Raw genomic sequence first — 22,432 nt, 5'->3', positions numbered from 1 at the left:
AAAAACAAAAAAATAATCCTTGTTTTCCCGCCTTCCTCGACTAGTTTAGACCCGTTTACAGGCATTGCTGTATTCTGGGCTGTGGTGTACTTCTTGTGTTGTCCAGTACCTTACTTGGATAGAAGGAAGTTTCTTTACTCACCAGTGGGAGTGGGGAGCCTTGAGCAGCCTACCTGTCCTTGGGGGAAGTGACCTCAGCACAAGAAGCTGTAGTAATTGGTTGTTTGGGACCATTTCCAGCTCTTTTGTAGTTCACTGTTTAACATCCGCCTCTGGGCATTTTTTTCTGGCTATACTGCTCAGACATGCTCCACGTGGTTTGACAGAGTGGTCCTAGCAGCAGGGAACTCAGAAAAGCGACTACCTTCTGGATTTAAGTATCTTTGCTTTTTTTTCACTTGGAATAGCTTCTGTAGCTTACCTTGAACTAGCCTGAACTGTTATTTAACTGATTGCTGCATTATTTTAAAATCTGCACTTAAAGTTACATTTTAGTCGAATTTGATCTAAAGTTTGCTTGTTTGTTTGTTTAACTGTGGAGGCTGCCCACTAAAGTGTGCTAGTCTGTGTAACTAAGTTATCACTGTTTCTGCATTTTCTGTGTGTTTCTACCAAAACCAAAAACAAAAATAATCCTTGTTTCCCGCCTTCATCGACTAGTTTAGACCAGTTTACAGGCACTGCTGTATTCTGGGCTGTGGTGTAGTTCCTGTGTTGTCCATTACCTTACTTGGATAGAAGGAAGTTTCTTTGCTCACTAGTGGGAGTGGGGAGCCTTGAGCAGCCTACCTGTCCTTGGGGGAAGTGACCTCAGCACAAGAAGCTGTAGTAATTGCTTGTTTGGGACCATTTCCAGCTCTTTTGTAGTTCCCTGTTTAAAATCCGCCTCTGGGCGTTTTTTTCTGGCTATACTGCTCAGACAAGCTACACGTGGGTTTACAGAGTGGTCCTAGCAGCAGGGAACTCAGAAAAGTGACTACCTTCTGGATTTAAGTATCTTTGCTTTTTTCACTTGAAATAGCTTCTGTAGCTTACCTTGAACTAGCCTGAACTGTTATTTAACTGATTGCTGCATTATTTTAAAATCTGCACTTAAAGTTACATTTTAGTCGAATTTGATTGAAAGTTTGCTTGTTTGTTTGTTTAATTTAATTGTGGAGGCTGCCCACTAAAGTGTGCTAGCCTGTGTAACTAAGTTATCACTGTTTCTGCATTTTCTGTGTGTTTCTACCAAAAAAACAAAAAAAAAAATCCTTGTTTTCCTGCCTTCCTCGACTAGTTTAGACCAGTTTACAGGCATTGCTGTATTCTGGGCTGTGGTGTAGTTCCTGTGTTGTCCATTACCTTACTTGGATAGAAGGAAGTTTCTTTGCTCACCAGTGGGAGTGGGGAGCGTTGAGCAGCCTACCAGTCCTTGGGGGAAGTGACCTCCGCACTAGAAGCTGTAGTAATTGGTTGTTTGGGACCATTTCCAGCTCTTTTGTAGTTCACTATTTAAAATCCGCCTCTGGGCATTTTTTTCTGGCTATACTGCTCAGACAAGCTCCACGTGGGTTTACAGAGTGGTCCTAGCAGCAGGGAACTCAGAAAAGTGACTACCTTCTGGATTTAAGTATCTTTGCTTTTTTTTCACTTGGAATAGCTTCTGTAGCTTACCTTGAACTAGCCTGAACTGTTATTTAACTGATTGCTGCATTATTTTAAAATCTGCACTTAAAGTTACATTTTAGTCGAATTTGATCTAAAGTTTGCTTGTTTGTTTGTTTAACTGTGGAGGCTGCCCACTAAAGTGTGCTAGTCTGTGTAACTAAGTTATCACTGTTTCTGCATTTTCTGTGTGTTTCTACCAAAAAACCAAAAAAACAAAAAAATAATCCTTGTTTTCCCGCCTTCATCGACTAGTTTAGACCAGTTTACAGGCACTGCTGTATTCTGGGCTGTGGTGTAGTTCCTGTGTTGTCCATTACCTTACTTGGATAGAAGGAAGTTTCTTTGCTCACTAGTGGGAGTGGGGAGCCTTGAGCAGCCTACCTGTCCTTGGGGGAAGTGACCTCAGCACAAGAAGCTGTAGTAATTGCTTGTTTGGGACCATTTCCAGCTCTTTTGTAGTTCCCTGTTTAAAATCCGCCTCTGGGCGTTTTTTTCTGGCTATACTGCTCAGACAAGCTACACGTGGGTTTACAGAGTGGTCCTAGCAGCAGGAACTCAGAAAAGTGACTACCTTCTGGATTTAAGTATCTTTGCTTTTTTCACTTGAAATAGCTTCTGTAGCTTACCTTGAACTAGCCTGAACTGTTATTTAACTGATTGCTGCATTATTTTAAAATCTGCACTTAAAGTTACATTTTAGTCGAATTTGATTGAAAGTTTGCTTGTTTGTTTGTTTAATTTAATTGTGGAGGCTGCCCACTAAAGTGTGCTAGCCTGTGTAACTAAGTTATCACTGTTTCTGCATTTTCTGTGTGTTTCTACCAAAAAAACAAAAAAACAAAAATCCTTTTTTTGGGGTTTTTTAAAAAAAAATTTTTTTTGCCTTTCCCGGGTTTTTTTTTTTAAGGGTCTGTTTTTTGGGTAAAGGGGGAAAATTTTTTGGGAAAGGGGTTTTTGGGCCAAAAACCCCCCGGGATTTTTTGGGTTTTTCAAAAACTTTGTAAAGGGGGGACCCCAAATTTTTATTCGTTTAAAAATTTTTGCTTTTTTTCTTAAAACTTTACAAATTTCTGTTTTGGTTTTTTAACGGGGGAAAAAAAAATTTTTTAAAAAATTTTTTTTTTTTTTCTTGTTTTTTTTAAACCCCAAAAAAAAAAAATTTTTTTGCCTTTTAAAAAATTACTTTTTTTTTCCAAAAAAAAAAAAAAATTTTTTTTTTTTTGGGGGGGGAATTTTTTGGTTTCCCAAAAAATTTGGGTTTTTTTTGAATTTAAAAGAAGGAAATTTTTTTGGGTGGGGGTTTTTTTTTGTTTTTTTTGGGGCTTTTTGGGGTTTTTTACCCCACTTTTTCCGAAATCCTCGCCCTTTTTTTTTTTTTGGGTTTTTCCCCTTTTTTTTTTCCGGGGTTTTTGGAAAAACCTTTTAAAATTTTTTTTTTAAAAGTTTTTTAAAAAAAAAATTTTAAAATTTTTTTTGTTTTTTTTAAATTTTCTGCCCCAAATTAAATTTAATTTATAAATTTGCTTTTTTTTTTTAAAAAAAAAATTTTGTTTTCTTTTCCCGTTTTAAATTTCGTTTGGTTTTTTTTTCCCCCCCGTTTTCCCTTTTTAAATGTTTAAAATTTTTTTCCCCAATTTTTTTCCTTTTGGGTTTTACCGTAAAAAATTTTTTTGGGGGGGTGGGGCCTTTCCCCCTTTTGGGAAAAAACTTGGGTTTTTTTGGGGCCCTTCCCCCTTTGTTTTTAAAATCCCCCGGGGGGTTTTTTTTTTGGTTTAGTTTTTTTTTCCCAAAACTTTTTGGGGTTTTGGTAAACTCTTTTTTATTTTTTTAAAAAACTGACCTTTTTAAAAAGCAAATTTTAAAGTTTTTGTTTTTTAAAAAAATTAGTTCCCTTTTTTTGTTTTTGGGAAAATTTTTTTGTTTTTATTTTTTTTCTCCAAAAAAAAAAAATTTTTCTTTTTTCTTTTTTTGTTTTTTACCAATTTTGTTTTCCCCTTTATATTAAGGTTTGGGGTTTTTTTTCCCCAAAAAAAAAAGGGTTTGCCCCCTTTTTTTGAAAAGGGGTTTAAAAGGGTGGGGGTTTTCCCCCTTTTTTTTCTTTGGGGTTTTTTTGGAATTTTCCCTTTTTTTTTTGTTTAAAGGGGCCCGCCCCTTTAAAAACCCCGTTTAAAATTTTTGTTTTTTAAAGTTTTGGGGTTTTTTTGCCTTTTTTTTTCTTTTTTTATTGAATTTTTTCTTATGGTTTTAAATTTTTTGGGGTTTTTTGGGGGGTTATAATTTTGTTTTTTCAAATTTTTTTTGTTTTTGGGGGGGCCCCCAAAATTTTAAAATTTTTTTTTGTTTTCCTTTGTTTACCCAAAAAAAAATTTTTTTTTTTTTTTCCTTTTTAAACCTTTTTAAAGTTTTTTTCCCCGTTTTTAAATTTTGCAAATGTTTGGTTTTTTTAAAAAACTGTTAAATTTTTAAAATTTTCATTTTTTTTTTTTTAAAAAATTTTTTTTTTTTTTCTACCAAAAAATTTTTTTTTTTCCCTTTGGGGAAAACCCAAAAAAAAAATTTTTTTTTTTTTTCTTTTGAATTACGGATGGAATTTTTCTTTGGGGGTTTTTTTACCTTTTTTTTGGGGGAATTTTTATAAAGGGGTGGTTTAATTTTTTTTTTTTTTTTTTTTTTTTTTTTTTTTTTTTTTTTTTTTTTTTTTTTTTTTTTTTTTTTTTTTTTTTTTTTTTTTTTTTTTTTTTTTTTTTTTTTTTTTTTTTTTTTTTTTTTTTTTTTTTTTTTTTTTTTTTTTTTTTTTTTTTTTTTTTTTTTTTTTTTTTTTTTTTTTTTTTTTTTTTTTTTTTTTTTTTTTTTTTTTTTTTTTTTTTTTTTTTTTTTTTTTTTTTTTTTTTTTTTTTTTTTTTTTTTTTTTTTTTTTTTTTTTTTTTTTTTTTTTTTTTTTTTTTTTTTTTTTTTTTTTTTTTTTTTTTTTTTTTTTTAAAAAAAAAAAAAAAAAAAAAAAAAAAAAAAAAAAAAAAAAAAAAAAAAAAAAAAAAAAAAAAAAAAAAAAAAAAAAAAAAAAAAAAAAAAAAAAAAAAAAAAAAAAAAAAAAAAAAAAAAAAAAAAAAAAAAAAAAAAAAAAAAAAAAAAAAAAAAAAAAAAAAAAAAAAAAAAAAAAAAAAAAAAAAAAAAAAAAAAAAAAAAAAAAATCCACCTCTGGGCATTTTTTCTGGCTATACTGCTCAGACAAGCTCCACGTGGGTTTACAGAGTGGTCCTAGCAGCAGGGAACTCAGAAAAGCGACTACCTTCTGGATTTAAGTATCTTTGCTTTTTTTTCACTTGAAATAGCTTCTGTAGCTTATCTTGAACTAGCCTGAACTGTTTTTTAACTGATTGCTGCATTATTTTAAAATCTGCACTTAAAGTTAAATTTTAGTCGAATTTGATCGAAAGTTTGCTTGTTTGTTTGTTTAATTTAACTGTGGAGGCTGCCCACTAAAGTGTGCTAGCCTGTGTAACTAAGTTATCACTGTTTCTGCATTTTCTGTGTGTTTCTACCAAAAAAACAAAAAAATAATCCTTGTTTTCCCGCCTTCCTCGACTAGTTTAGACCAGTTTACAGGCATTGCTGTATTCTGGGCTGTGGTGTACTTCTTGTGTTGTCCAGTACCTTACTTGGATAGAAGGAAGTTTCTTTGCTCACCAGTGGGAGTGGGGAGCCTTGAGCAGCCTACCTGTCCTTGGGGGAAGTGACCTCAGCACAAGAAGCTGTAGTAATTGGTTGTTTGGGACCATTTCCAGCTCTTTTGTAGTTCACTGTTTAACATCCGTCTCTGGGCATTTTTTTCTGGCTATACTGCTCAGACATGCTCCACGTGGTTTGACAGAGTGGTCCTAGCAGCAGGGAACTCAGAAAAGCGACTACCTTCTGGATTTAAGTATCTTTGCTTTTTTTTCACTTGGAATAGCTTCTGTAGCTTACCTTGAACTAGCCTGAACTGTTATTTAACTGATTGCTGCATTATTTTAAAATCTGCACTTAAAGTTACATTTTAGTCGAATTTGATCGAAAGTTTGCTTGTTTGTTTGTTTAATTTAACTGTGGAGGCTGCCCACTATAGTGGGCTAGCCTGTGTAACTAAGTTATCACTGTTTCTGCATTTTCTGTGTGTTTCTACCAAAAAAACAAAAAATAATCCTTGTTTTCCCGCCTTCCTCGACTAGTTTAGACCAGTTTACAGGCATTGCTGTATTCTGGGCTGTGGTGTAGTTCCTGTGTTGTCCATTACCTTACTTGGATAGAGGGAAGTTTCTTTGCTCACCAGTGGGAGTGGGGAGCCTTGAGCAGCCTACCTGTCCTTGGGGGAAGTGACCTCAGCACAAGAAGCTGTAGTAATTGGTTGTTTGGGACCATTTCCAGCTCTTTTGTAGTTCACTGTTTAAAATCCGCCTCTGGGCATTTTTTTCTGGCTATACTGCTCAGACAAGCTCCACGTGGGTTTACAGAGTGGTCCTAGCAGCAGGGAACTCAGAAAAGCGACTACCTTCTGGATTTAAGTATCTTTGCTTTTTTATCACTTGAAATAGCTTCTGTAGCTTACCTTGAAATAGCCTGAACTGTTATTTAACTGATTGCTGCATTATTTTAAAATCTGCACTTAAAGTTACATTTTAGTCAAATTTGATTGAAAGTTTGCTTGTTTGTTTGTTTAATTTAACTGTGGAGGCTGCCCACTAAAGTGTGCTAGCCTGTGTAACTAAGTTATCACTGTTTCTGCATTTTCTGTGTGTTTCTACCAAAAAAAAAAAAAAAAAAAAAATAATCCTTGTTTTCCCGCCTTCCTCGACTAGTTTAGACCAGTTTACAGGCATTGCTGTATTCTGGGCTGTGGTGTACTTCTTGTGTTGTCCAGTACCTTACTTGGATAGAAGGAAGTTTCTTTGCTCACCAGTGGGAGTGGGGAGCCTTGAGCAGCCTACCTGTCCTTGGGGGAAGTGACCTCAGCACAAGAAGCTGTAGTAATTGGTTGTTTGGGACCATTTCCAGCTCTTTTGTAGTTCACTGTTTAACATCCGTCTCTGGGCATTTTTTTCTGGCTATACTGCTCAGACATGCTCCACGTGGTTTGACAGAGTGGTCCTAGCAGCAGGGAACTCAGAAAAGCGACTACCTTCTGGATTTAAGTATCTTTGCTTTTTTTTCACTTGGAATAGCTTCTGTAGCTTACCTTGAACTAGCCTGAACTGTTATTTAACTGATTGCTGCATTATTTTAAAATCTGCACTTAAAGTTACATTTTAGTCGAATTTGATTGAAAGTTTGCTTGTTTGTTTGTTTAATTTAATTGTGGAGGCTGCCCACTAAAGTGTGCTAGCCTGTGTAACTAAGTTATCACTGTTTCTGCATTTTCTGTGTGTTTCTACCAAAAAAACAAAAAAAAAAAATCCTTGTTTTCCTGCCTTCCTCGACTAGTTTAGACCAGTTTACAGGCATTGCTGTATTCTGGGCTGTGGTGTAGTTCCTGTGTTGTCCATTACCTTACTTGGATAGAAGGAAGTTTCTTTGCTCACCAGTGGGAGTGGGGAGCGTTGAGCAGCCTACCAGTCCTTGGGGGAAGTGACCTCAGCACAAGAAGCTGTAGTAATTGGTTGTTTGGGACCATTTCCAGCTCTTTTGTAGTTCACTATTTAAAATCCGCCTCTGGGCATTTTTTTCTGGCTATACTGCTCAGACAAGCTCCACGTGGGTTTACAGAGTGGTCCTAGCAGCAGGGAACTCAGAAAAGTGACTACCTTCTGGATTTAAGTATCTTTGCTTTTTTTTCACTTGAAATAGCTTCTGTAGCTTACCTTGAACTAGCCTGAACTGTTATTTAACTGATTGCTGCATTATTTTAAAATCTGCACTTAAAGTTACATTTTAGTCGAATTTGATCGAAAGTTTGCTTGTTTGTTTGCTTATTTTAACTGTGGAGGCTGCCTACTAAAGTGTGCTAGCCTGTGTAACTAAGTTATCACTGTTTCTGTATTTTCTGTGTGTTTTTACCAAAAAAACAAAAAAAACAAAAAAATAATCCTTGTTTTCCCGCCTTCCTCGACTAGTTTAGACCAGTTTACAGGCATTGCTGTATTCTGGGCTGTGGTGTACTTCTTGTGTAGTCCAGTACCTTACTTGGATAGAAGGAAGTTTCTTTGCTCACCAGTGGGAGTGGGGAGCCTTGAGCAGCCTACCTGTCCTTGGGGGAAGTGACCTCAGCACAAGAAGCTGTAGTAATTGGTTGTTTGGGACCATTTCCAGCTCTTTTGTAGTTCACTGTTTAACATCCGCCTCTGGGCGTTTTTTTCTGGCTATACTGCTCAGACAAGCTACACGTGGGTTTACAGAGTGGTCCTAGCAGCAGGGAACTCAGAAAAGTGACTACCTTCTGGATTTAAGTATCTTTGCTTTTTTTTCACTTGGAATAGCTTCTGTAGCTTACCTTGAACTAGCCTGAACTGTTATTTAACTGATTGCTGCATTATTTTAAAATCTGCACTTAAAGTTACATTTTAGTCGAATTTGATTGAAAATTTGCTTGTTTGTTTGTTTAATTTAATTGTGGAGGCTGCCCACTAAAGTGTGCTAGCCTGTGTAACTAAGTTATCACTGTTTCTGCATTTTCTGTGTGTTTCTACCAAAAAAACAAAAAAACAAAAAAAAAATCCTTGTTTTCCTGCCTTCCTCGACTAGTTTAGACCAGTTTACAGGCATTGCTGTATTCTGGGCTGTGGTGTAGTTCCTGTGTTGTCCATTACCTTACTTGGATAGAAGGAAGTTTCTTTGCTCACCAGTGGGAGTGGGGAGCGTTGAGCAGCCTACCAGTCCTTGGGGGAAGTGACCTCCGCACTAGAAGCTGTAGTAATTGGTTGTTTGGGACCATTTCCAGCTCTTTTGTAGTTCACTATTTAAAATCCGCCTCTGGGCATTTTTTTCTGGCTATACTGCTCAGACAAGCTCCACGTGGGTTTACAGAGTGGTCCTAGCAGCAGGGAACTCAGAAAAGTGACTACCTTCTGGATTTAAGTATCTTTGCTTTTTTTTCACTTGAAATAGCTTCTGTAGCTTACCTTGAACTAGCCTGAACTGTTATTTAACTGATTGCTGCATTATTTTAAAATCTGCACTTAAAGTTACATTTTAGTCGAATTTGATCGAAAGTTTGCTTGTTTGTTTGTTTAATTTAACTGTGGAGGCTGCCCACTAAAGTGTGTTAGCCTGTGTAACTAAGTTATCACTGTTTCTGCATTTTCTGTGTGTTTCTACCAAAAATACAAAAAAATAATCCTTGTTTTCCCGCCTTCTTCGACTAGTTTAGACATGTTTACAGGCATTGTTGTATTCTGGGCTGTGGTGTAGTTCCTGTGTTGTCCATTATCTTACTTGGATAGAAGGAAATTTCTTTGCTCTCCAGTGGGAGTGGGGAGCCTTGAGCAGCCTACCTGTCCTTGGGGGAAGTGACCTCAGCTCAAGAAGCTGTAGTAATTGGTTGTTTGGGACCATTTCCAGCTCTTTTGTAGTTCACTGTTTAAAATCCACCTCTGGGCATTTTTTTCTGGCTATACTGCTCAGACAAGCTCCACGTGGGTTTACAGAGTGGTCCTAGCAGCAGGGAACTCAGAAAAGCGACTACCTTCTGGATTTAAGTATCTTTGCTTTTTTTCACTTGAAATAGCTTCTGTAGCTTACCTTGAACTAGCCTGAACTGTTATTTAACTGATTGCTGCATTATTTTAAAATCTGCACTTAAAGTTAAATTTTAGTCGAATTTGATCGAAAGTTTGCTTGTTTGTTTGTTTAATTTAACTGTGGAGGCTGCCCACTAAAGTGTGCTAGCCTGTGTAACTAAGTTATCACTGTTTCTGCATTTTCTGTGTGTTTCTACCAAAAACAAAAAATAATCCTTGTTTTCCCGCCTTCCTCGACTAGTTTAGACCAGTTTACAGGCATTGCTGTATTCTGGGCTGTGGTGTACTTCTTGTGTTGTCCAGTACCTTACTTGGATAGAAGGAAGTTTCTTTGCTCACCAGTGGGAGTGGGGAGCCTTGAGCAGCCTACCTGTCCTTGGGGGAAGTGACCTCAGCACAAGAAGCTGTAGTAATTGGTTGTTTGGGACCATTTCCAGCTCTTTTGTAGTTCACTGTTTAACATCCGTCTGGGCATTTTTTCTGGCTATACTGCTCAGACATGCTCCACGTGGTTTGACAGAGTGGTCCTAGCAGCAGGGAACTCAGAAAAGCGACTACCTTCTGGATTTAAGTATCTTTGCTTTTTTTTCACTTGGAATAGCTTCTGTAGCTTACCTTGAACTAGCCTGAACTGTTATTTAACTGATTGCTGCATTATTTTAAAATCTGCACTTAAAGTTACATTTTAGTCGAATTTGATCTAAAGTTTGCTTGTTTGTTTGTTTAACTGTGGAGGCTGCCCACTAAAGTGTGCTAGTCTGTGTAACTAAGTTATCACTGTTTCTGCATTTTCTGTGTGTTTCTACCAAAAAAACAAAAAAACAAAAAAATAATCCTTGTTTTCCTGCCTTCCTCGACTAGTTTAGACCAGTTTACAGGCATTGCTGTATTCTGGGCTGTGGTGTAGTTCCTAGGAAATAGCCTGAACTGTTATTTAACTGATTGCTGCATTATTTTAAAATCTGCACTTAAAGTTACATTTTAGTCGAATTTGATCGAAAGTTTGCTTGTTTGTTTGTTTAATTTAACTGTGGAGGCTGCCCACTAAAGTGGGCTAGCCTGTGTAACTAAGTTATCACTGTTTCTGCATTTTCTGTGTGTTTCTACCAAAAAAAAAAAACAAAAAATAATCCTTGTTTTCCGGCCTTCCTCGACTAGTTTAGACCAGTTTACAGGCATTGCTGTATTCTGGGCTGTGGTGTAGTTCCTGTGTTGTCCATTACCTTACTTGGATAGAGGGAAGTTTCTTTGCTCACCAGTGGGAGTGGGGAGCCTTGAGCAGCCTACCTGTCCTTGGGGGAAGTGACCTCAGCACAAGAAGCTGTAGTAATTGGTTGTTTGGGACCATTTCCAGCTCTTTTGTAGTTCACTGTTTAAAATCCGCCTCTGGGCATTTTTTTCTGGCTATACTGCTCAGACAAGCTCCACGTGGGTTTACAGAGTGGTCCTAGCAGCAGGGAACTCAGAAAAGCGACTACCTTCTGGATTTAAGTATCTTTGCTTTTTTATCACTTGAAATAGCTTCTGTAGCTTACCTTGAAATAGCCTGAACTGTTATTTAACTGATTGCTGCATTATTTTAAAATCTGCACTTAAAGTTACATTTTAGTCAAATTTGATTGAAAGTTTGCTTGTTTGTTTGTTTAATTTAACTGTGGAGGCTGCCCACTAAAGTGTGCTAGCCTGTGTAACTAAGTTATCACTGTTTCTGCATTTTCTGTGTGTTTCTACCAAAAAAACAAAAAAAAAAATAATCCTTGTTTTCCCGCCTTCCTCGACTAGTTTAGACCAGTTTACAGGCATTGCTGTATTCTGGGCTGTGGTGTACTTCTTGTGTTGTCCAGTACCTTACTTGGATAGAAGGAAGTTTCTTTGCTCACCAGTGGGAGTGGGGAGCCTTGAGCAGCCTACCTGTCCTTGGGGGAAGTGACCTCAGCACAAGAAGCTGTAGTAATTGGTTGTTTGGGACCATTTCCAGCTCTTTTGTAGTTCACTGTTTAACATCCGTCTCTGGGCATTTTTTTCTGGCTATACTGCTCAGACATGCTCCACGTGGTTTGACAGAGTGGTCCTAGCAGCAGGGAACTCAGAAAAGCGACTACCTTCTGGATTTAAGTATCTTTGCTTTTTTCACTTGGAATAGCTTCTGTAGCTTACCTTGAACTAGCCTGAACTGTTATTTAACTGATTGCTGCATTATTTTAAAATCTGCACTTAAAGTTACATTTTAGTCGAATTTGATCTAAAGTTTGCTTGTTTGTTTGTTTAACTGTGGAGGCTGCCCACTAAAGTGTGCTAGTCTGTGTAACTAAGTTATCACTGTTTCTGCATTTTCTGTGTGTTTCTACCAAAAAAACAAAAAAACAAAAAACATAATCCTTGTTTTCCCGCCTTCCTCGACTAGTTTAGACCAGTTTACAGGCATTGCTGTATTCTGGGCTGTGGTGTAGTTCCTAGGAAATAGCCTGAACTGTTATTTAACTGATTGCTGCATTATTTTAAAATCTGCACTTAAAGTTACATTTTAGTCGAATTTGATCAAAAGTTTGCTTGTTTGTTTGTTTAATTTAACTGTGGAGGCTGCCCACTAAAGTGGGCTAGCCTGTGTAACTAAGTTATCACTGTTTCTGCATTTTCTATGTGTTTCTACCAAAAAAACAAAAAAACAAAAAATAATCCTTGTTTTCCTGCCTTCCTCGACTAGTTTAGACCAGTTTACAGGCATTGCTGTATTCTGGGCTATGGTGTAGTTCCTGTGTTGTCCATTACCTTACTTGGATAGAGGGAAGTTTCTTTGCTCACCAGTGGGAGTGGGGAGCCTTGAGCAGCCTACCTGTCCTTGGGGGAAGTGACCTCAGCACAAGAAGCTGTAGTAATTGGTTGTTTGGGACCATTTCCAGCTCTTTTGTAGTTCACTGTTTAAAATCCGCCTCTGGGCATTTTTTTCTGGCTATACTGCTCAGACAAGCTCCACGTGGGTTTACAGAGTGGTCCTAGCAGCAGGGAACTCAGAAAAGCGACTACCTTCTGGATTTAAGTATCTTTGCTTTTTTTTCACTTGAAATAGCTTCTGTAGCTTACCTTGAACTAGCCTGAACTGTTATTTAACTGATTGCAGCATTATTTTAAAATCTGCACTTAAAGTTAAATTTTAGTCAAATTTGATCGAAGGTTTGCTTGTTTGTTTGTTTAATTTAACTGTGGAGGCTGCCCACTAAAGTGTGCTAGCCTGTGTAACTAAGTTATCACTGTTTCTGCATTTTCTCTGTGTTTCTACCAAAAAAACAAAAAAATAATCATTGTTTTCCCGCCTTCCTCGACTAGTTTAGACATGTTTACAGGCATTGCTGTATTCTGGGCTGTGGTGTAGTTCCTGTGTTGTCCATTACCTTACTTGGATAGAAGGAAGTTTCTTTGCTCACCAGTGGGAGTGGGGAGCCTTGAGCAGCCTACCTGTCCTTGGGGGAAGTGACCTCAGCACAAGAAGCTGTAGTAATTGGTTGTTTGGGACCGTTTCCAGCTCTTTTGTAGTTCACTGTTTAAAATCCGTGTTTGCACGGCTTTGCGCGGTCGTACACATAGCGCAGCGCCAGTTAAACAAGGTTAAACTTTTTCTGGCTCCGCCAAGTCTGTTCTTCAAATTTTCCCTTAAGGAGGCTCTACTCTTAGTATAACCAGACTACTCACTGTATTATAAGCCTAACACTTGTTCTCAATACTTATTTACTAAGTAAGCACTCTCGTACTAAGTAAAGCACTACATCTACTTACCACACCTGTGAATACCCACTTCCCTTAAAGGTATACCACTCCCTTATACTGTTCTAGCATGTCAAGTGGTAGATTACTGGCGTCGTCTCCAGTTCAGCTGGTCAATCTGGGCATCTTGAGACAATGCTACAATTGTCTCATGTACACAGACAACCCTCTCCTCCTCCCAACAAACACAAATATATGTGAGAGATGCAACTATATAGCCAAACTGGAGGCTGAACTCTCTCAACTCAGGGCTGGCATGACCAGACAGGAGGAGATGGCAACCAAACACACAACAATCCCAGTCCCACATAGACCTACCACAACTGCAAACCAAACACATAAAAACACAAAGACATACTCGGAGGCTCTAATAAAAAAACTTACCAAAACAACAGAGGCTCCCAAAGCAGACATCCAAAAATCCACCACCTCAAAACAAAACACATGCAACACATACTTCAATAAATCAGTGTGTCGACCAATCGCAGCCCTTAAGGCCAAACACCTTGCCTGATACACTAGTAATAGGTGACTCCATAGTCAGACACACTGATGTCCCACTGACCAGGCTGAACAAGGAGAAGGTGACTGTGAGCTGTCTATCAGGAGCTAGGATCCACCACATAACACACGCACTCAGGTCACTCCAAAGCAAGTACAAATATGACTCCGTCATTGTCCATTCTGGTGTGAATGACCTGAGACGTACCTCCCTGGACTACATGAAAAGAGACATAGAGGAGCTCTCCGATTATGTAGCCCAGGCTGGTATGACCCTGACCCTGAGCAGCATCTTGCCCTCACCAAGAATGATACCACAATACAAAGACAAGTTGATCAGCTTTAACAAGTGGCTCAAGTACTGGTGTCATTCTAAGGGGATCCAATGTCTGTCTGCCTGGGATGATATGTTGGACAAGCCACGCTACTTCGCAAGGGATGGCTTACACCTGTCACCACTGGGCTTCCGGATATTGGCTAAGGCTCTTGCCACCCCCATAGTGCCTTTTTTAGGCAAGGCTCAAAAGACAATCCCACCTCCTTAGAAAACAAAAATGGAAAAAAACTAAGGGTAATGCTGCTCAACGCCAGAAGTCTAAATCTCAAGATGCAGGCACTTGATGCTCTCCTCAGCATGGAGAATATCGATGTCTATGCAGTAACTGAAACCTGGTTCAAGGCTCCTGAGAGCACCCCAGTGCTACCAGGCTATACCTCGTATCATGCTTTTTGGCCCCAAAACCCGGGCTGAACCACAAAGGGAGGGGGAGTGTCCATATTCATAAAGGACACCCACACCTCCAGGTTAGTAGCAACACACGAAGCATCAGAGACCATACAGGTGCAACTAACCATAGGCAAAACTGCTATACAACTGGTAGCATGTTACAGACCACCCTCCCAATCTCAAGAACCCCACTCAGCCTTCCTGAAGACATTGGAGGATATGAATGTATCACAAAATACCATCATACTGGGAGACTTCAACTACCCAAACATAGATTGGGTACATTATTCTAGCCCTAATACCCTAGCCCAAAGGTTCCTGGAATTCATAAATTCAAATGCACTGGAACAACTAGTCACCTCTCCCACTAGGGGAGATAATATACTAGACCTGATCATCACCTACATGGGGACAAAATGCTCCACACTGGAAGTATACCCCTCACTAGTGAGATCTGACCACAAACTAATCACCCTGGATATACATATCCCACCTCCACCCCCAGCACAAAAGACCACAGTGAAAAACTTCTCAAAAGCAGACTTCACTCTTCTTAAGAATGAGATGGTATCCTTTAACCCCACTGTGCCAGTGGATACCACATCCCACAATGCCGAATCCTTCACAGATGCTTTCTATAGACATCTCCAAGAATGCATGGATCATGCAATCCCAAACAAATCCAAGTCCCTCTCCACCAAATGTAAGCATCCTGTCTGGTGGACCTCAGCCATAAACAAATTGTATAACAAAAGAAGGAAGCTACTGCACGTCAGAGCGAAATCCCATGAAGGGAAGACATCTCTGATCAACATTAGCAGAAAACTACATTCTCTCATAAAAACATCCAAGGCAAACTTTGAGAGAAAAATCGCTAAGGACACTAAAGATAACCACAAAGCCTTCTTCAGCTATGTTAGAAACCTGGGCGAAACCCTCAGATATGCTCAGAGTTGGTTCACAACAACAAAAATACACTGAACCCACAGATATTGCTAACATTCTGGCTGACAGGTTCAGTGCAAATTTCTCACCTCCTTCACCCCCAAAAGAAGAAATACTTATCCCAGCTGAATGTAATCTCCCTGTCATCTCAGATTTCCAAGTGAGAACCGCCCTAAACAAAGCAAAAAACACAGCATCAATGGGACCTGACGGTATCCCGGGGTGCGTGTTACGTGAACTCCAAGAGGAGCTAAACCCACACATAAAAATGCTATTTAACCTTAGCCTTACTTTGGGATATGTACCTGAACACTGGCGTACAGCAACAGTGGTCCCACTCCACAAGGGGGGTGCCTCTACAGACCCTGGAAACTACCACCGCATAAGCTTGACTAGCCTGGTCTGCAAAGCTATGGAAAGAATCATTATGGAACTCATAAACGGAGACATAGGGGACCTACAGACGCTTGACCCCACCCAGTTCGGCTTTGTAAAGGGCAGATCCTGCCTTTTAAACCTGGTTTACTTTTTTGAAACAGTCACTAGAGCCATTGATGAGGGCAAAGCAGTCCATACAGCATACCTGGACTTGGCTAAGGCCTTCGACACAATACCCCACTCAGGCATCATAGATAAGCTAAACAGCTTAAAAGTAAACCCTTATGTCACTAGATGGGTTGCAAACTGGCTAAAGGACAGAACCCATAAAGTTAAAATCGCTGGAGCAATGTCAGACTCAAAGCCAGTCACAAGTGGTGTCCCACAGGGATCTGTCCTGGGACCCCTCTTGTTCGACATTTATTTCTCAGATGTTAAAGCAAACATGGGAGAACTGTGGCTGACAAAGTTCGCAGATGACTGCAAACTAGGCACCATAGTCAATACACCAGCAGATACACACATCCTACAAAAAGGCCTCACTGAAACGGACAACTGGTGCCGTAGTCACGGTCTTAAACTAAATGCCAAAAAATGTATAGTCATCCCTTTTGGAAAAAACAAAGTACCCACAAATTATCACATAGACAGCAACCCACTGAGTACAGAAAAAGTAATCAGAGACCTAGGGACCCAAGTAGACAGCGACCTCTCATTTGACACCCACGTTGCCAAAGTGGTTAGAAAAATATTCTACCTTGCACACCTCATCATGAAGGGTTTCACATCCAGATCCAAGGATGTCATTGTACCCCTATATTCCTCCCTCATCAAACCCATGATTGAGTACAATGCCCCATTTGGTATGTACCTCACCCGGCACTTGCAACAGCTGGAGAGACCACAAAAGTACCTCACCAAAAGGATCAAGGTTCTCCAACATATGTCTTATTCTGCCAGACTAAAGAAACTTCAGCTCTATTCAGTAGCATATCGCCTGCTCAGAGGTGATCTCTGCCTGACGTACAAGGCCATGTCCAATCAGGATCTGATGGACATGCCCCACCTTAAAAAATCCAAATCCATCAGGACCACGAGAGCTAAAGACTTAAACCTCGGCACAAGTATGAATAGGACATGTTGAAACGAACCAGGAACAATGAGAGAAGTTCTTCTGTATGTTAAAAAATCCAAGTATTTATTATACTGTTAAAACGTTAGCGTTCGATTTAAAAGTGTATATAAGATATACGCTTTCAGCAAAATAAGTATCTCACCTTCCTCAGACAAACAGAATACTAGTTACTATTCTAGCATTTATACGTGGTTTAAAAATTGATAACCAATCAGCATGTAGTGCATTTCCTAATTAAGTTTTCACCATGACAAATTTAAACAAGAAAATGCTTTTACCAGTCTTACTCATCTTGACACAAATTTAAAGCACAAAAGCACATAGTTTCTTATGCTTATGCTGTTGTTTAACAGTGATCTTGTATAAAGTGCAAATACTAATATCATCTAAAATTACAAATAAAAAATAAATAATGAATAATAAATAATGAATGATGATAAAGAATAAATAAATAATAAATAAATGAAGATAAAAAGAAATGTTGAATGTGGTACATATTACCCTTCCTTACTGCAGACTAGATGAGTGGTTACCTATTAAGAGCCAGCCACTTCAAAATACACTTAATTGATGTAACATCATTTATACCAGGAAAGATGTGTGCCCTCGTTTTGATTTGCCATGAAAGCTCATCCATCTCCAGGAGGATTTGCCAGGCTCCACCTCTAATGTCAGGTTCCCTATGTTCTAATATTATGTAACTAAAGGAGTGATCACCATACTCCATAATATGCCTAGCTAAAGCATTAGTACTATCCTTCCTACTAATGGCATACTGATGCTCGTAGATTCTAGATTTGAATCTACGCTCAGTCTTGCCTATGTAGAAGGCTTTACAGAAATTACACTTAGCAGCATAAATGATGCCTTTAGTTTAGCAATTGTAATGGTTGTTAATCTTATAAACAATATTGTTGAGACTAATGTGGCTACAGACCTTGACATGTCGGCACTGGGCACATGTACCACATTTGAACATGCCATGTGGTCTGTTAGAATGCTGCTTCTTTATCTTGTTTTGTAAAATACTTTTCAAGTTATTTCCTCTCCTATATGTTATTTTTGGGCCATTATTTAAACGTCTAGCTATACACTGATCTGTTCTAATTAAGTCCCAGTTTTTAAATAACACTTCCTTGATTAGCTGATGATCTAAAGAGAAAGTGTGTAGGAAACTGATAGTATATTCTGATTTAGTCCCTAGAACAGTATCCAGCGTGTCAGTTGTTTCTAGGTTATCTTCCTGGGAGGTAGTTATCTGCCCTGAAGAATGATCCCCTAAAAGGGGAATGAAGTAACCTTGCTCTCGCTTACTAGTGACCTCATTTATGAGTTTAAAAATTAGGCTAGATGGATACCCTCTATGAACGAACATGCTCATGAGTGTTAAACATTCAGAATGGAAATCGTGCAAGTCTGTGATCATACGGGCAGCCCTAACTAACTGTCCTTTAATTACCGCTTTCTTTTGATGAAAGGGATGGCTGCTGGTAAAATGAAGAAAAGAGTTTGAGTAAGTGGGCTTCCTGTAAATTAGGCTCTTATACCTACTGTTATTACTATCCTTGATCAATAATACATCCAAATAATTTACTTGAATGTCACCTATACTATATGTAAACTAAATCAGTGTATTGTGAAATTCTGTTAATAAATGTAGGAATAAGTTCCCTATTGTCTGTCCACATACAAAATATGTCATCCTGGTACCTAGTGTACCAAGTGACATATTTTTGAAACCACTCATCTTTAAAGAGCATGTTCATCCCCCAAAATGCCATGACTGCATTGGCAAATGAGCCTCCGCATGGAGAACCCATTGCCACACCTGAAGTTTGTACAAAATATTGATTCTCAAACATAAAAAAGTTATTGGCCAAAACAAGCTCAAGTAGCGTCTCTATTAAGTTTATGCTGTTATGATTACTTCCCTTTCTTAACATAAATTCTCTCACCCAATTCACCCCTGTAGTTTGGGGGATGACTGTATACAGATCTTTGACATCGATTGTCAAGAAAAGGACATCCTTTGAAAAAGCTTGCTTACTTAAACTATCCAGGAAGCTCCATGAGTCCTTACATATTTGGGCCTCACTTATAATTAATTGTTTGAGAACAGAATCAATATATTTGGCACCTGCATATGTGATCGATCCTCTCCCGTCCACTATAGGTCTAAATGGTGGGGCATGCAGCCTTTTATGCAGTTTAGGAGTGCCAAAAAAGGCTGGAATTCTAGGTGCTGCCATTGATAAATATTTATGGATATCCATATCAATGGAACCTTCTAGGAATAAATCATTTAAAGTTTCCCTAATCTTACTATATGCTACGTTGACCTTGTTCAATGTCACCTGCCTATAAGAGGGAGTTTCTAGATGTTTGAACATATAGTCAACATAGGTGCAGTGATCCATAAATACAAGACCTCCCCCTTTATCTGGTTTCATTACCCTGATGTTACATTCTTTCAATAAATTAATGAAATCCTGTTCCAAAAAGGTGATATTATTGATATATTTATGACGTCTATGTGTCACATTGTTCTTGATGGACCAGAAATCAACTTCGCACATTTTTTCAAACGTGTGCAAAGTAGGATGGAGAGGAGGGTTGTAAGAACTAGAGATTCTTAATGCATTAGTTATGGGCAAATTATTACCCATCAATAGATTCAAATTAAGCTTACGGACAAAGACTTTCAAATCAATAACAGTTTTTACAATATCCATTTTGCGACTAGGAACAAAAGATAAGTCTTTCGATAAAAAGTCTACCATGTCTTGTTGAATCTCAAGAGAAGTATAGTTATAAATGGTAAAGTCACCACCACTGCTTTTATGCAGGTGTGGTTCTATACCAAAATTAAAGTTATAAACTATTTCCTGCGTGGTCTCCTCTTGTTCCGCCTGTTTTAAATCGAACGCTAACGTTTTAACAGTATAATAAATACTTGGATTTTTTAACATACAGAAGAACTTCTCTCATTGTTCCTGGTTCGTTTCAACAGTTTTTTGCTTGTTTGTTTGGTGAAGTGGTTCGTATGAATAGGACATGCTGGAGGGATAGATTCATAACCCAGAGGCTTCCCATGCTTTGGAACAGGATCCCAGTTCGTATTAGGCAGAGCCCCTCACTGACTCTCTTCAAGAGAAATCTTGATGAGTGGATGGGAGATCGTAAGTTTACCCCAGGGGTCACATCTGTGTCACTGCTAGACAGGGGCACAGTAAACTAATTCTATTATATAAGGGGACCTTCACTGTGTCACTACTAGACAGAGGCACAGTATTCTAGATTTATTCTGTACATTTTTGTACCACTTCATGGGGTGGCAAAAGCCACATCACTATGGATAGGCTTACAAATGCCCCAGGGCAGATAGCCTAGTACTATACTATGAAACTATGAAACTAAGTAACTTCCTGTCTGTAATGAATGGGAATAAGGGGGGGGTGTGACAGTAACTTCCTGCTGTAATGATTGGGAATAAAGGAGAGATATGGCAGTAACTTCCTGCTTACTGCCATCTATAAACGTAGTTAACCAAGGGTACTGATTACCAGTCTGGAGGTTGAAGAAGTAGATTCCGAAAAGAGGGATCCCTGTATTGAGCCCTGGGGAACACCATGAGTTACTTTTATATCTTTTGAGAAGGTGCCTTCCATGTTAACTTTATGGGGTTTATCTTTCATCCAGTTTGCCTATGTGTTTTATGGGTTCCCTATCAGAAGCCTGAAACACTATAAGCCTGAAAATCAAAATCCTGAAACCAAAAGCCTGAAAATTCAAAATCCCGAAAACCCAAAATCCTGAAACTCAAAATCCTGAAAACACAAATAATGCTAATATGTCACTATAAAGACACTAATATCTATCAACTGACCCTGACCCTAACCCTAACCCTAAGGTCCGTCACTATCGCACACTCACCTGACCCGCGCCCTAACCCTAATTCACTTAAACCGCCCCTAACCCCAATATTTGTCACTATTGCATACATGCCTAACCTGCACCCTAACCCTAACTCACTTAAACCGCCCCTAACCCTAACATAAAACCAACCGCACACTTACCTGAACCCAACGCATGACCTAACACCACAGGGCTAACAATAGCAAAGCCACAATGACGTCAGCATGTCCATTTTGTGTTTTCAGGATTTTGAGTTTCAGGATTTTGGGTTTTCGGGATTTTGAATTTTCAGGCTTTTGGTTTCAGGATTTTGATTTTCAGGCTTATAGTGTTTCAGGCTTCTGCTAGGGAACCGTTTTATGACAATTTAATAGTTGAAAAAGACAAATGGACAAAATGTGTAGAAATGAGCTCATTGACTCTGAACATGAAACTGTCTGTCTTCTCAGCTGCAATGCGTGTAAAGATCTTCTTTACTGGTCCTAAACCTGCTAAAAGTCCAATATGTACTCCCAGAGGAAAACATAAACTGACTGACTCAAAATTTGTCCTCTGAATTTAGAAGGAAGAGTCACAGTTTTTTAAGCCTGCAAAGTGGTATCCTGAAATGAGGCAACACTGTGGTTATTAAGTTAACAGAATTTAGATAAATTAAATGGAAATGACTTCTTCCAAAACAAAGCTGCTTAGATAACTAGAAAGCTTCTACCCCATGTAAATAACATTACTTTTGACAGGAAGTAGCAGTCTGTGGATCCTTATGTTCTGATAATCTGTGTGTATTAAGTAATTTCTCTTTTCAGAGATCAACTACATTTCTATGGAATAAAAATATTCAGTTTATAACATTTCACACCTTTGCTGTATCTTCACAAACAATTGCAGGTTTTCCACAGCTTTAAACAGAAACAATGCCCTTCTCTTCTACCACATGTATTTTTATCAGTACTATTTAAATTTAATTTATTAATCTGTTACCTGGTAAGTGAATAGGGCTCCTCAGAACTTTGTTCAGCCATGATGCAGGCCACAAGGGCTATGATACATGATATACATTATAGACATTTAGAGCAGCTGATAAATCCTGTTTATGGACATTGGAAGGAAACCAGACAGAGTAGTGAAACCCATGTCGAAATGGAAAGAACATATAAACTCCAGATAGACAGCAACACAAGGGTCTGTCTGTCAAGAATGAACATTGGATCCAGGAATTATGAGGTGCACAGCTTAACTGCTGAGTTACTGTGCTGCACTTTTTGCTAATGCAAATTCACTTACTGTTGTGCTATAGATTGCATTTTCTTAAAAAATAAATGATAAATATATAAATTTATATAGCTTTAAAATTACCTACATAATTCCATTCATCCTATTTATTTTCCATGCAGATTATTGCAAAGCAAAGGTATCCTGCCTAACAACAATGTAGCATATGACAAGAAAACTGTAAGTAAAGCACATTTTAAAGAACTCTAACATATCAGAATGTAACAGTGATACTTGATGGTCATTGAGATTTCAGATGGTTATGGAATCTTTGCAGATCTGAGTAAATATTGATTCTCCTGTACTGCAGTTTGTGTATGTAGGAAACCTTGAAAAAAATTGGTGAAGGTTTGTTTTTTGCAAAAATTTACATGTGCCCCTGTTGAAGTTTCCAATGTCCATGATTGTAACTGATAACTTCGGAAGCATTACTGATAGTACAAAGGT

The 22,432-nt window shown here is 38.2% G+C and overlaps 1 long non-coding RNA gene across 1 annotated transcript in view; it reads left to right on the top strand.

The window, feature by feature from the left end:
- Nucleotides 1-22,432, top strand: part of LOC122790362 — a 216,063-nt gene that overhangs the window by 103,125 nt on the left and 90,506 nt on the right. The window contains exon 5 of the long non-coding RNA XR_006363003.1: nucleotides 22,108-22,165. This is a non-coding gene — a long non-coding RNA (uncharacterized LOC122790362). The remainder of the gene's footprint in view (nucleotides 1-22,107; nucleotides 22,166-22,432) is intronic.

The sequence above is a fragment of the Protopterus annectens genome, chromosome 16.part0, assembly GCF_019279795.1.
Source record: "Protopterus annectens isolate FY-2018-M chromosome 16.part0, PAN1.0, whole genome shotgun sequence".
NCBI lineage: Eukaryota > Metazoa > Chordata > Ceratodontiformes > Protopteridae > Protopterus > Protopterus annectens.
The sequence above is the reverse complement of the archived record's forward strand: the minus strand, read 5'-3'. Positions and strand labels throughout refer to the sequence as shown.